A 13,458-nucleotide genomic window follows, 5' to 3' on the forward strand; every position below is an offset into this window, starting at 1 on the left:
AGAATGTGCATGATTTTGTATGGCATATTTGTGTGATTTTCTCTGTATGTTACCTTGGACGACCTGAGAGTAACGGGCACGTGTTGTGACCTTGGGTTTCGATCCCCTAAACCTCCGGAGGGGTAAGTAAGGACTGGTTAGTCGAATGTCCTTCTGGGGAGGCTAACCAATGTGGTATTACCAGGTAAATGGATACTCTCACCACAGTATCGAGGTGGTGGTTGAATTTCCGATACTGGCGGTTGGCCTGTATGTGATCGGTCGCAGGTATGTTTCTGAACTATGTTACGTGACATGAAGGATTTTCACTGAAAAAGATGTATGGGCATGCAAAGGCTTTACTCACTGATTATTGGCATAATTACCTTTATCATTACTGGCCTTAGTTACAATATTATTGGTATTGATACCATGTTTTTGGGTGTGCATTGCTTTTAAACTGTTTTCCTTGAAATCCTATATTTTCGAGTATTGCTTCAAACCTAACCAGGATTTTCCCTCGAGGGGAAGCGATGAACGTATGTGACGCTTACCCCCTACTGTACTCTTGTGAGTGCAGATAATCCAGTTGTTGGAGACCAAGATTGAGGTCGTGGGTGTGGCACTTGCAGCTTGTCAGTTTCAGTCTTGCTATCTGGTTTAGATCCTTTCTTTGGATCCGTGGTGGTGTTTCTCTTTCATCCTTGTAGGTGGCATATCCCAATGGCTATCCATGAGTCCAATTTGTTGCACCACTTTGTTGAAGACTGAATCACTCTGGCGTGGGTTGGACTATCTTGACATATCTGTTTATCTACTGTTTTATTATGTAGCATTAGGGTTAGTGTATTTGAAACACATAACCCTCACGGGTTGGTACTCCTTACTGTTATTTATAATATGAGGCATTTTCAGTAATTTCTTCCGTTGTATTTTTTACTACTCTGATCCAACCCGGGTTCTTCAATAAAAAGGGCTTAACTCGTTTTAGAGAGCTTGGGAATATAATACTCGGGGTAAGGGGTATTATAGTCTCAGGATCTTTAAGACGGGTGCCGCTGTGGTGTTCCCAGTTTCGGGGCGTCACACACCGACCGATGATTGTGTGATAATTTTAGACATTTTTGCACCATTCGATGAGCACTTGTCGAACATCCTATCATTATTTGGTGAGCACCTGCCGAATATAATGCAAATGTTCAGCAGGTACTTATCGAATAAAATGCAAATATTCAGCAGGCACTTGCTGAACATAATGCAAATGTTCGGCACTAGTCCACCGAATATTGCGCAAACCCAGATTTTCTCAAGCTTTTAATACCCATGAAAAAATGCAAAAAATTGGCACTTAGACCTCATTTGGAGCCTCGAAAATAATGATTTGATCATCCATTCGACTTAAAACACTTGATTGGATGATATGAAGTCAAAACTTTGATTATGATTGAAGTTTGGTTATGGAAGAAGTTTAAGATAAAGATGAAGATATGATGTTGGGTATAGAAAGAAACAAAGTTTTTTTTTTTTAAGTTGAATTTGTCCTCAATGGTCATTTCATCATGGGACATATTTGTCCATTCATTGTTGGGTAAAATAAGAAGAATGTTGGGTATGTATACAATTTCCCTTTAATTTATGATTTCTTCTATATGTGGCAGGTATGGCTGAAGTGGAAGGCTACTTTGGAGCTTGCTACAACAGTTGCAAAAATAAATAGTAGAAAGTTTTACTTTGAAGGAAAAGGTTCTATACGTGTATTTGCACCTAAAATAAGCTGTACTAGATATTTTGTTTTGTTGAATGCCTTAAATTCTTGCCATAGTATTATTATTATGATCCATTTATAAATCGATAAAGTACTATATGTATACGGTTGAAAAATTGAACGATCTTATTTATACTAAAGAATTATTGTTTGTGTCATATGTCAATGAGATGTACTAGCTCAATGTCTTGTTGAATGCTTTTAGATTGAGATCCCAATGTTATGCAATTGTATTCATTGGTAGCTCAAGTCCCAGAGAACCATTTTTAAAATTTGATATATCATATATTTTATATAAAAGTTATACAACCAAATGATTTTCGATTGAGTTGATTTTATAAAGATGATCTTTAATAGGTGATTTAAAAATGGAACGATTCCAATCTTGAGCTGGCTCGATGGAACTATGATTTTTTGCGACCTTAAGGACAAGGTTGGTCCTCAAGCTTGAGGACTCAAGCATTGTCCTTAATATATATATATATATATATATATATATCTGGCACCTCGCAATAGTCATTAAGAAATGGGCAAACAAAAATAGCTAGCAGTTGGAAGGATTGCAAAATTTGCCCATGCACCAAAGTTCGATTTCCACTATCCAATTTAAAAAATATAATAAACAAAACAAATTTTGTACTTTAGGCTAAGTTTAAGTTTAAATTTTTTTACTCTAAAAGTTATAATCAGAATTATGTGATTTATTTTAATTTTCAATGAGGGTCAAATTCGCAAGTTCTTCAATTTTTTTAAGATTCGATCATGTGGCGGCTCTAGATTGGCATGTATATGGATATTTTTGTCATTTCATGAAGAATCCTTGATTGGAATGCCTCCACCAATTCACCAAACCGTCAAAAAATTGGTCAAAGGTGAGAAAATGTATTACAATTAGAATAAGTAAAGAATTCGATTCCCTCCCATATAATTAAAAAAAATCACAAAATTATTGAAATGTCTCCACCAATTCACCAAATCGTCAAAAAATTGGTCAAAGGTGGGAGAATGTATTAGAATTAGGATAGGTAAAGAATTCGATTCCCTTCAATATAATTAAGAAAAATGACATAAATTATAAATTTGGTCTTAATTGTAAACTAGAGTAAACCACAACAACTTGATCAAAACTTTTAAATTGACATACATTAAAATGAAAAATGGCCAAGACTATAAGGACAAAAGTGTATTTGGCCCTAAGATCATAACCAAAGGACATAAAAGAGGACTACTTGAAACATTTGGCTTGCATGGTACATGAGTGAGTGCAGAAAGAACCAGTGTAGGACAATTGCATGAAATAGTACTATGTATTGTTGGTAATTAAGCCCTCTCGTCTCTCGTCTCTCTCTCTCTCTCTCTCTCTCTCTCTCTCTCTCTCTCTCTCTCGTCTCTCCCTATGTAAACTCATGCATACGGATGACATTTCTGTTCATTCTTTCTACTTCTGTAGGTGTTTCTTTGAGTTTTAGTTCGACTTTCCTCTGAAAAGTCTATATATAGAGCATTGGAATTTTTAACAAATCTTATATATTGGAGACCGGAATCTAAAAATCTTTTTTTTTCTCTGTCATTCATTAGTGTTGCAATAGAAAGGATGCATATTGCCAAATATTCATCTTTCTCTGCATGCAGAGACTTAATAGAAACATAATTTTGTACATAAACTTGTAAGTAATTCCAAATTTCTTTCTTGAAGACTTCACTTCAAGTTGAAGTTTGTGTAGAATGAAGGGCATCAAAGTTAGCTACCAAAACATTGTCTGAAAGTGAATCTTATAAGTACTTAATTTAAAACAGAGGAGACAAGTTGTATAAGGTCGAATTCATATTATATTGCATGAAAATAAAAATTCATATTTTTCATCCCCTTAATGATTTGTTGCCCTTCTTATCCCTATGAAGAAGATTTGTTGAGCACTTGTCTGACATTGGTTGGACAACTTGGAATGAGTGTCTAATAAAGCTATTGAAACATTTTCTTTAAAAAATCTGTAATCTGTTCAAGAGCATAGCTAGACATAAAATTCATTCAAATTTAATTTTGGAAAATTCTATACGTACCCAAAATCTTCTTATTTTACCCAATTTCTCAATTTACCCAACCATCACTTTTTTAAAATTAATATTTTCTCATTTTACCCAACCCAAATTACTATCATACCCTTATTAATAATACTCAACCTCTCTCCCTTCCAAATTTACCTTCAACCTCACTCTTATAACTAAACTTCAAAACCTAAACTAATTTTTGTCCCTATATCTACTAATCAAGATTGTTTTGACGAATAAAGAGTCAAATCGTCGTTTGGGAGGCTTCAAACGAGGGTTGTGTGCAAATTTTTTTGTGTTCTGAATACCATGAACGAATCTGGGTTCGCGCATTGTTCGGTGGACCAGTGTCGAACATTTGCATTATGTTCGACAGTTGCCTGCTGAACATTTGTATTTTATTCGGCAGGTGCCCACCGAATAATGATAGGATATTCGGCAGGTGCCCACCGACCGATGGTTGTGTGATAATTTTAGACATTTTTGCACCATTCGGTGAGCACCTGCTGAACATAATGCAAATGTTCAGCATGTGCTTGCCGAATAAAATGTAAATGTTTAACAGGCACTTGCTGAACATAATGAAAATGTTCAGCACTAGTCCACCGAACACTGCGCAAACCCAGATTTGCTCAAGCTTTTAATACCCACGAAAAGATGCAAAAAATTGGCACTCATACCTATTTGGAGCCTCGAAAATAATGATTCGATCCTCCATTCGGTTTAAAACACTTGATTGGATGATATGAAGTCAAAACTTTGATTCGGATTGGAGTTTGGTTATGGAAGAAGTTGAAGATGAAGATGAAGATATGATGTTGGGTATAAAAAGAAACAAAGTTTTTTTTTTTTTTAAGTTACATTTGTCATCAATGGTCATTTCATCATGGGACATAATTGTTCATTCATGATTAAAAATTTTGTTGGGTAAAATAAGAAGAATGTTGAGTAATATAGAATTTCCCTTTAATTTATGGTTTCTTCTATATGTGGCAGGTATGGCTGAAGTGGAAGGCTACTTTGGAGCCTGCTACAACAGTTGCAAAAATAATTGGTAGAAAGTTTTACTTTGAAAGAAAAGGTTCTATACGTGTATTTGCACCTAAAATCAGTTGTACTAGATATTTTGTTTCGTTGAATGCCTTAAATTCTTGCCATAGTATTATCATTATTATCGATTTATAAATCGATAAAGTGCTATATGTGTATGGTTGAAAAATTGAACGATCTTATTTATACTAAAGAATTATTGGTTGAAAAATTGAACGATCTTATTTATACTAAAGAATTATTGTTTGTGTAATATGTCAATGAGATGTACTAGCTTCAATGTCTTGTTGAATGCTTTTAGATTGAGATCGATCCCAATGTTATGCAATTGTATTCATTGCTAGCTCAAGTCCCAGCGAACCATTTTTAAAATTTGATATATCATATATTTTATATAAAAGTTATGAATTCTAGCTTTGGATATGAGGTAAATGCTCTCTACCATTGAAGCTACACGCCCTCACATAATCCAATTAATTTAGTGTGTTTTATGCTTGACATATAATGTTGAACATCTTGTATTTAGAAACTCAATCATGACCCCTTTTTCTGTTGAGCAGAGAACACCACAATAACAAAACAAGGAGAGACCAGAAAAATTGGACAAGGATGCAAGGGCAAAGTATAGAGATAGCAGACACACAACTTTTAACGTGGTTCGGCTTAGCCTACGTCCACGGAGCAGCATGAACAAATCCACTAATTTAAATGGAGATTACAAAATACAAAATAGCTCTAGGCTATTACAACTGGCAGCAGTGCATACAAAGTAACAATCAGAATAACAGATGAAGAATCAAAACAGCTGCTGCACCTTGTTTTCTTTTCTTAGCAATCGCCCAACAAACAGTGCAAAGAGGAAGGAAAACCACGTACACTCATCAGCAGACCCTCTCTTTGGTCTCTTATCTATTCTCTCTATTTTTTCACTGAAGCAAAAAACTACTTTTTGTCTTGATAAGTTGCTGCCAGCAGTACCCCAATGGTTCCCATGTAGGCCCACATAAAAGACATCAAATGGGCTTGCAAATTAAGCCACAACCCATAAGCCCAAACTGAGATATAAATCAACAATCTCCACCTTGGCGAAATTTGCACAGAATACAGAAGAGCTGAATCACAACTCAACAATCAACACCTCCATCAAGTTCTATGCTGCTCATCAAATGCATTCAAACATGCAGGATATGTGCCAAGTTCAAGCAATGAATGAACTTGGCAGCACCAATCACCTTAGTCAACATATCAGCTGGATTATCAGCAGTAGCAACCTTTTTAAGAATAATCTTCCCTTTAGCCACAATGTCCCGAACAAAATGAAAACGAACATCTATGTGCTTGGTTCTTGAGTGATGGACTTGAAACTTAGCCAAGTAAATGGCACTTTGGCTATCACAATGAACCTCCACCTGCTTTTGATAAATCCCCAAATCACTAATAAGTCCACGAATCCAAATGGCCTCCTTTATGGCTTCTGTAACAGCCATATACTCTGCCTCTGTGGTTGACAAAGCCACAGTGGACTGCAAAATAGACCTCCAGCAAATAGGCCCTTTAGCCATAGTAAACAAATAGCCTGTAGTAGACTTCCTCTTATCCAAATCACCTGCATAGTCAGAATCAACATATCCAACTACAAAGTTCTCAACACCTGACTTATCTCTCTCAAAACACAAACCAACATCTCTAGTACCATGGAGATATCTCAATATCCATTTAGCTGCCCTCCAATGCTCTTTACCCGGATTTTGCATATAACGACTAACCAAACCAATAGCATGAGCAATATCCGGTCTAGAACAAACCATAGCATACATCAATCCGCCAACCAGATTAGCATATGGAATATTAGCCATGTGTTGCTTATCTTCATCAGTCTTGGGAGACAATAAATCACTCAATTTAAAATGAGGAGCCAGAGGAGTAGTTACAGACTTGGTGGCGTCATTGACTCCAAAATGTTGCAGCAATTTTCCCAAATATTTCTTTTGAGTCAAACACAGCAAACCTTTTCCTCTATCATGAGTGATTTCCATACCAAGGATCTTCTTCGCTTCACCAAGATCCTTCATTTCAAACTCCTTATTCATCTGTGCTTTCAATTTCTCAATCTCTTTAATATTCCTTGAGCCAATCAACATATCATCAACATATATCAACAAGTAGATGAAAGACCCATCATGCAGCTTCTTGAAATAAACACAATGATCATATTGACTTCTCAAATAATTTTGGCCTTTCATAAAATCATCAAACCTCAAATACCATTGCCTTGGAGATTGCTTCAACCCATATAATGATTTCTTCAACTTGCAGACCAAGCTCTCTTTTCCAACTACCTTGTATCCATCCGGCTGAGACATGTAAATCTCTTCATCTAAGTCGCCATGTAGAAAAGCCGTCTTGACATCAAGTTGCACTAATTCAAGGTCAAATTGTGCAACAAGAGCTAACATAATACGAATGGAGGAATGCTTCACAACGGGAGAAAAAATTTCATTGTAATCAATACCTTCGTTTTGTGCATACCCCTTTGCAAACAATCTTGCTTTAAATCTCACGCTTCCTTTTTCATGGAGACCTTCTTTCTCATGCAGCTTCTTGAAATAAACACAATGATCATATTGACTTCTCAAATAATTTTGGCCTTTCATAAAATCATCAAACCTCAAATACCATTGCCTTGGAGATTGCTTCAACCCATATAATGATTTCTTCAACTTGCAGACTAAGCTCTCTTTTCCAACTACCTTGTATCCATCCGGCTGAGACATGTAAATCTCTTCATCTAAGTCGCCATGTAGAAAAGCCGTCTTGACATCAAGTTGCACTAATTCAAGGTCAAATTGTGCAACAAGAGCTAACATAATACGAATGGAGGAATGCTTCACAACGGGAGAAAAAATTTCATTGTAATCAATACCTTCCTTTTGTGCATACCCCTTTGCAAACAATCTTGCTTTAAATCTCACGCTTCCTTTTTCATGGAGACCTTCTTTCTTGGTATACACCCATTTGCAGCCAATAGTTCTCTTGCCCTTAGGCAATTGAACTAACTCCCATGTTTTGTTTTTTGAAAGAGAATTCATCTCTTCATCCATAGCCTTGCTCCAATCTCTCTTTTCTGAACTCCTTATGGCTTCCCTGAAATTTGATGGAATTTCTGCATTAATAATGGGCAAAGCAAATGCAACATAATCATTATACTTTGCTGGCTTTGTGATTATTCTTCTTGGTCTACTCGTAGCAATAGATTCTTGAGGTAGAGGCACTTGGGCTGGAGCTTGACTTTCATCTTGGTCTGGAATTGCAGCTTCATCTTCTTCCTCTTCTTCATCATCACTTCCAGTCACTTCAACTTCAGTTTGGGCTGACTTGGAAGTGACAGAAGTGGTCTTTTCAAGCTCTACCTGTTGAACAACTCTCTCATTTTCCGGAGATGCATCACAAGTAGTCTCCTTGTTGCTTCTTAACATACTGACTTCATCAAAAATCACATCTCTGCTTATCACCAATTTCTTCAACTCTGGGCACCACAACCTGTAACCTTTGACACCACTGCTAAAACCAACAAAAATAGCCCTTTTGGCTCTAGGATCAAGTTTTGTTTCAGTCACATGAAAATAAGCAGGGGAACCAAAAATATGCAAGGAATCATAATCAAAAGCAGGTTTTCCAGACCATACCTCAATGGGTGTCTTCCCTTGAATTGCAGCTGAAGGCAAACGGTTGATTAGGTGACAAGCATAAGTAATTGCCTCTGCCCAAAATGACTTGCTTAAACCAGACTATGCCAACATACATCTCACCTTCTCAAGCAAAGTTCTATTCAACCTTTCAGCAACCCCATTTTGTTGTGGAGTTCCCCGTACAGTGAAATGCCTAACAATGCCCTCTTCTTGACACACTTTAAGAAAAGGATCAGAAGTATATTCCCCACCATTGTCTGACCTCAAGATTTTAATTTTCTTCCCAATCTGATTTTCAACCATTTTCTTCCAATTCAAAAAATATTTAACACCTCATCTTTGTGCCTCATTGTATAAACCCAAACTCTTCTAGAGTAGTCATCAACAAAAGTCACAAACCAATGCTTACCACCCAATGAAGCTGTCCTTGTAGGACCCCAAACATCTGAATGCACATAGTCAAGAATACCTTTAGTCTGATGTATGGCAGTACCAAATTTAACCTTGGTTTGTTTGCCCAAAACACAATACTTGCAAAAATCAAGGTTACATAATTTGGCTCCTTTTAGCAATCCCTGTTTCACCAGCCCTTGAAGAGCTTTTTCACCAGCATGCCCAAGTCTCATGTGCCACAACTTGGTAGTGTCAGAGCTTGAACTACTAGAAACGGTGGCTGCTCTACCTACCACAGTTTTGCCCTGCAAAAAATACAAATTTTGCTGCCTGGTTCCTTTCATCACAACCATAGCTCCTTTAGTAACTTTCAAAGTACCATTAGACATATTAATATTGAAACCATTTGCTTCCAAAGCACCCAAGGAAATCAAATTTTTCTTAAGATCAGGAACATACCACACATTGGATAATTCTTTAACTATGCCATCATGAAGTTTCAACTTGATTGTTCCTACTCCCTTTTTATCACATGAAAAATCATTACCCAATAAAACAGTTCCCTCACTTTCCAGCTCCAAATTAGAAAACCAATCCTTATTTGGACACATATGATGAGAGCAACCAGAATCCAAAATCCATATATTTGAATCATAAGCAGGAGAAACAACTAGAGCAAACTCAGATTCATCATCACTAAATACAACATTAGCATTAGTAATTTTGTTCTTGTTCTCCAACTTAGGACAATCCTTTTTCCAATGGCCTTTGTTATGACAAAAAGTACATTCATCTTTGTCTAAACTTCTTCTATTCTTAGAATCTCTTCTCATACGAGATTGAGATTTTTTTCTGTTGTTAGACTTCTTCCTCTCATTGGATCTACCTCTAACAACCAAAGCATCTGAGGTACTATTTTGTTTATCCTTATGCCTAACTTCATGATTCATCAAAGCATTTGACACTTCTTCAAATTTAATAGTGTCCTTACCATAAATTACTGTAGTGGCCAGGTGATCATATGAGTCAGGCAAGGAATTCAACAATATCAAGGCTTTATCTTCGTCCTTAATATCCTCATCTAAATTCAACAAATCAGCAATCAATTTGTTAAATGCATCAAGGTGATGAATCATTTTCGTACCTTCTTTGTACTGGAAGCGATACAGCTGCTTCTTAAAATACAAGCGGTTTTCAATGCTCTTCGTCATGTACTTGTCCTCCAATTTTTGCCACAACGCCTTAGCCGACGTCTCTCGCATTACAAAATACTTCTGAGGCTTAGCAAGACACAACCGAATAGTAGAGCATGCCAACCTATTCATTTTCTGCCAATCAGGATCACTCATAGTAGCTGGTTTCTCTTCCAAAGCCATGTCCAAATCTTGTTGAGCCAACACATCTTCACCTCACACTGCCACATTCCAAAGTTATTTGTTCCATCAAATTTCTCAACCTCAAACTTTGCATTTTGAACCGTGGCTCTTGCCACCTGAGTATTGTTCTCCCCTTGTCCGTCAGCCATCTTTGTGAATCAGATCTAAACCCAAGCTCTGATACCAATTGTTGAGCAGAGAACACCACAATAACAAAACAAGGAGAGACCAGAAAAATTGGACAAGGATGCAAGGGCAAAGTATAGAGATAGCAGACACACAACTTTTAACGTGGTTCGGCTTAGCCTACGTCCACGGAGCAGCATGAACAAATCCACTAATTTAAATGGAGATTACAAAATACAAAATAGCTCTAGGCTATTACAACTGGCAGCAGTGCATACAAAGTAACAATCAGAATAACAGATGAAGAATCAAAACAGCTTCTGCACCTTGTTTTCTTTTCTTAGCAATCGCCCAACAAACAGTGCAAAGAGGAAGGAAAACCACGTACACTCATCAGCAGACCCTCTCTTTGGTCTCTTATCTATTCTCTCTGTTTTTTCACTGAAGCAAAAAACTACTTTTTGTCTTGATAAGTTGCTGCCAGCAGTACCCCAATGGTTCCCATGTAGGCCCACATAAAAGACATCAAATGGGCTTGCAAATTAAGCCACAACCCATAAGCCCAAACTGAGATATAAATCAACATTTTCTATATTGAAATTTGAAAAAAAAAAATAACATATGATTTATTGATAAATGAAATGGGTTGGTGATCCTTTTCCTTATGTATAGAATGAATCTTGTTGGTAGAGAGTTGGAGATGCCCTTCCAGAAGAAGTCTTTCTGCATCTAAAGAAGTCTTGTTGGGGAGGGTTTCTAGGCCACTAAAGAAGTCTTTCTAGCATGCTGCTTATGGTAGCTAGATTGGACTGTGTAGATTCATTTTTTCTCCAGAGACCAAATTAGTCTATCTTTCTTGTCCATAGTTCCTAGAGGAAAAGACTCAATTGCATTAGCTTCTCCATTGTATATGATATGTTTGATAGGAGTAAGATTCCATGACTATTGTGTGCAAAGCTTAATTTATGGAAAGGATAGTTCCAAGTGTGCAAAGATGCTGTCATGCTTCCATCAAACAATTTACACGAAAACCACTACTAAAAGCTTAAACATTCTGTATAAATTTCTGAACTTTGCAGCCCATGAACCACAACCCACAATTGAAATTTACATATAGCTCCACAAAATGAAAACTCACCTCCAAAAATTAATACTCAACTAGAAAAATGCTCAGAGGGTCCTGTGCAGATACTTATCAATTTCTGCCTTCCACAAGTAAAACCCAGCTCTCAAAGTCAGTCAACGTTCAGAAATCTTCTAATCACAGCCCTCAAAAAGCAGAAGTCATCTGGTTCTCGAAGTATGCAATCCAAGAACAAAAACCCTCCTCGAAAATGCAAACTTTTAACTGGAGCTTACTCCCAACGAAACTACCAGGTCTAGCTAAGCAAATCTATGCACTCTCCCTGTCTATTTCTTAAGCTGAAAAGCAAAACCCAACTATAAAACCCCAAAATCTCTTTATTTCTTTCTTTGGGGATAGCTACAAAGAAGAAAAAGAGAGTCCACTAAGATGAAAATCCATATATTAAAAAGTTAGACAAGTAGAGACAAGTGAGTGCAAACAAAATTTCCAAGATTTGAGGATTTTTAGAACACTAGATGGTCCTATTTTATGGCCCTACAAGAAAGACATGATTCAGCAATGGACCAGTGGTTAAGGAAGTGGCCGAAATCTTTGTGCATCTAAATAGTATCAAATTTGGCATTACATCATGGTCCAGCAGACCAACAGGGCAGCAATAATAAGAGCTTATAATAATTCACCCCTGAATTCTGAAATTCTTTGACTTTTTTTTTTTTGATAAAGCATCTCATTGCATTAGATCAGCCAAAAAACAGAGTAAATACAAAGAAAGAGCCCAAAGGCTTACAAGAAGGCAAAAGCCTATAGAAGTGGAGCATCAAAGCACACAGAAATTCCAAGATCTCATCACAGCGGTGTTGAGCAGACATTATTGCCACCAAACAGAGCCAGTGAGGTGTCGAAGGACTTAGCAAACTTGTCGCGTTAGGGTCTACAATCCTACCAACAACTCTAAATCGAGGCCGATAGTAGTTCATAGTGGCAGATCAAGCAGTAGTAACTAGTGAAAATATGACCAGTACCGATGAAAATAATGTCAACCAAACACCTTGAGATGAACTCTCACTATTGAAGGAGGAGAGTATCCCTGAGTTGGGGGAAAAGGGGAAGGGAAGGGAAGGGAAGGGGAAGGAAGGCCAGCTCCCCTCACCCTTCCTGGAGTGGGCGATTGTGGGAGAGCTTGAGGAGAGAGAAGAGAGAAAACATAGGTGACGGCTAGGGTTACAGATGATGCACGCACTTAATTGAAATTCTTTGACTTTCGTTAACAAATAAAAATAAAGAGTTTGACTAATGATAAAGTTTGAGAATGTTATCATACTTTCAATCATAACCACACACCCATTTATTTTCTGCCAATTTTATAAATACTACATTTTTTTTTTAAGATCTTCCATAGAAATTATACTCACTTAGTGAAAGAGTAAATTTTGAGACATCTCAGTCCAAAGAAAAAAAAAATTGAGACATCTTTTCTTTTTGTTCTAGTTATAAACAATATGGTTGAACTTTATATTTATGTTATTTTTATTGTATGTTTCGAATTTCGATCTTATAAATTGATATCTTAGAGAAAAATTGGATACTTGCTATTTATATTGAACTTTATCATTTAGAGTCCTTAGACAGGCTAGGTACCTTTTTTCCATAATCATAAACCTCCCTTGAAAAAGTAATAAAAAAGAGAAGAAAAGATAGCATGCATTCATATTGCTAGGATTTTTTGTTAAGGGTGGTTTTTTAGTCCGACAAAATCGAATTTGATTGAACCGGATTGATTGGTTTATGTCCTTGGTGTTGAAGATTGGTTTTGGTCGTGCACCACGCCGAGCCGCCCCTTGTCGGCGTGGAAAACGGTCTACGAACCACCTTCCTCGGACCACCAAAATGCCCCTTGCTGGCACTTGAGTATGGCTTGATGGCTTTGTCACGAAATTGATGAAG

Source organism: Dryas octopetala, chromosome 4, assembly GCF_963921425.1.
Source record: "Dryas octopetala chromosome 4, drDryOcto1.1, whole genome shotgun sequence".
Classification (NCBI taxonomy): Eukaryota; Viridiplantae; Streptophyta; class Magnoliopsida; order Rosales; family Rosaceae; genus Dryas; species Dryas octopetala.